Source organism: Tamandua tetradactyla, chromosome 15 (genome assembly GCF_023851605.1).
Source record: "Tamandua tetradactyla isolate mTamTet1 chromosome 15, mTamTet1.pri, whole genome shotgun sequence".
Lineage (NCBI taxonomy): Eukaryota > Metazoa > Chordata > Mammalia > Pilosa > Myrmecophagidae > Tamandua > Tamandua tetradactyla.
The window spans coordinates 77,676,974-77,679,697 of record NC_135341.1 but is presented as its reverse complement, the minus strand read 5'-3'; the positions used below and the strand labels follow the sequence as shown (position 1 = coordinate 77,679,697).

The following is a 2,724-nucleotide window of genomic DNA, read 5'->3' as shown; positions in this document are numbered from 1 at the left end:
TCTATGCTTGTCTTATAACGTTTTGTTGCACACTATACACTTTAATATTTTACTGTATAAATTTTGGGATTTAGTTCCTTAAACTTATTTCCTGCCAGTGATACAACAGACATTTCCTTGAGTGCAGGAACTTACAAAAACAATCAAACCAAAGCAAGAAACACCTTCACAGACTTTGCAAATTGGCTCTGTGTTGGCTGGTACTCTCCTAAAGAGTTTAGCTCCCCTATCCAGAAGATCAGCTTGAGGCAGAAGTGCAGGTTCCTCTCAGGTCTTTTCTGAGCCTGTGAATTGTCCTTGGCCTGTAATCCTGGTCATATGAATTTCCCCAATTTATGAGAATCAGAATGTCCCTCTATTCCCTATGAAATATGCCCTCCCTACCCCCACTCCAGGTACTCTATTATATGTGGCAGGTAACCCTTTGCCCAGGCCACTTTGACATAGTTGTTTCTTACACTGCTTCAACTCTCAGCAAGCTACTTCTGCCTGCATGGCAAGTTCTGGGAGGGTGAACTGGAGAAGGGGTTCCCGGGTCAGCGGAGAGGCTGCCACTCAGCAGATTGGTGCTGACAGTCACCCCTGTGTGCATATAGGGGTTACTCTGTTCCCTTCAGAACAAGGACAGGGACCCACAATAGGAGCGCAGGTTGGATCCACACCACACTGGGGATGGGTGGGGAAGGGGCCAGCAAGCACACCATGAATTTCTCCTACCATTTTCTGCTATTGTTTTTATTTTATAATTTTATTTGATGGTCAGTTCTTAGTTTCATATATTGACTATCCATAGGTTTGTGAAAGTGGTAACAGGTACACTGCTTAGATCTTGTTTTGTAGAATCTTCATCCTCATTACGTTTTCTGGCCAATTGTACACGGATATGGTACCGAACATCCCTTATTCCTTTGGTCCAGATAGCTTTGTTGACCCTGATATCCATGCGCACATCTGGCATTTCCACCTCCCTCATTCCAAATTTCTGGATCTCTCTGAATGCCCAGGAGGCACGTTTCTCGTGGCCCCACTCCATGGATGCATTTGTGAATGCTGATGATGTACTCCCTGGTCACCACCTTGTTGAGGGAAGAATGGCCTTTCTTCTCATCATGCTTCTTTGTGGGAGTCATTCTCCCTGGACTGGGTTAGAAAAGTTCATTTTAAAGCTGCATTTTCTTTTTTTTTTTTTTTTACATGGGCAGGCACCGGGGATCGAACCCGGGTCCTCTGGCATGGCAGGCGAGCATTCTTGCCTGCTGAGCCACCGTGGCCTGCCCCAAGCTGCATTTTCTTAATTCAGCACTCATCCAGTTACCTAGGGTTCTGAGGAAGATGGCCCTGCCAGTTTTGGCTAATTGTTCAAAGAGTCGGTGGGAATGGGATCCTGCCACCATCTTGGTTGACTGCAAGCTAGCCATTATTTCATTTTGTTTTAGTCTCTTCTTCTTGTGGAACTCTAAATAAACGTATTATATCATTTGACATTGTTCCACATTCTCTGCAACTTGTCTTTCTATTTCTCAGATTGGGTAATTTCTATTGATCTCTCTTCAAGTTCATGGACTTTTCTTTGGCCATCTCCCATCTGTTATGATGTCCATCCAGTGATTTTTTTTTTAATTTTAGTTTTTATTTCTAGAATTACTATCAGGCTCTTTTTATGATAGCTCTCATTTCTCTGCTGATATTCCATAACTGTTCAGTCATTAGAATCATATTTTTCATTTAATTATTTAAATATATTTTCCTTAAATTCTTTTAATTTGTTTTTAATAGCTACTTTAAATTTTCTGCCTGCCAAATCCAACATCTGGGCCATCTTTTGGTCCATGTCTCTTGACTACTTTTTTTTTCTCAACCTTGTGTCATATTTTTCTTTTTCTTTGCAGTTTTAGTAATTTTTTTATTATATATTGGAACTTGTGAATGATATGTTGTAGAGACTCTGGATTCTGTAATCATCTTATGTAGAATATTGATGTTTGTTCTATTAGTAGTTCACTTACTGGCTGATCACCTTGAATTTGTGTAGGTTTGGATTTATATACATTTTAAGGACAAATCTGTAGAAACCCAAAGGTCTTTCCCAAGCCGCTCTAATTTGGTGGGACTTGACCTTGAAATTCTTTCTCCCTTAAGATCTCACTAGGTTTTGCTTTCAGACTTTTTTGAGGCTGGGTCTTAAGTAGGCCTTGTTCTCAGACGTGTTCCTTACTCCTAAACTAGATGCTCAGAGTTTTAATAAGACATTAATAAAGTCTGCTCACTCTGATTGAGCTGTATCTCCAGCCTTGCTCATTCTTTAGTATCTCTGTTTGGCTCTCAACCAAGTAGTAGCAGCTCTCTTACAAGCCTTGTAAATGTAGCCCATTTCTCAGATAATGAGACTCCTGGTCCTCTCTCTAAACAACTCTCTCCTCTCTGCTGCCCTGATCAGTTTCCAGCCACTTCTGCTCTCCTTCACTCAGAAAGACTTCCATGTCTGCTTGAGCTCTCACTCACTGCACTCTGATCAGGAATTATCCCTCAAGCAGAGAGGGAGGGCTACTGTGGCTCTCAGGGTAAGTCTTAAATTGCCTGTTGTCTGGAAATCAGTTGCCTCATGCATTCTTCTAGTTTGTGGTTGTTTATAGTTGGAGGACTAGTTCAGTACCAGTTACTCTCTCAATGCCAAAAGCAGATGTTTAGAATGCAGCTTTTTGAGGGCATGGAGTTTTGGGTCTG

General features: G+C 41.5%; 1 pseudogene; it reads right to left on the bottom strand.

Annotated features, from left to right (window-relative positions):
* Window positions 1–772: 772 nt before the first annotated feature.
* LOC143658068 (large ribosomal subunit protein eL31 pseudogene) lies at window positions 773–1,130 on the bottom strand (annotated as a pseudogene).
* Window positions 1,131–2,724: the final 1,594 nt, after the last annotated feature.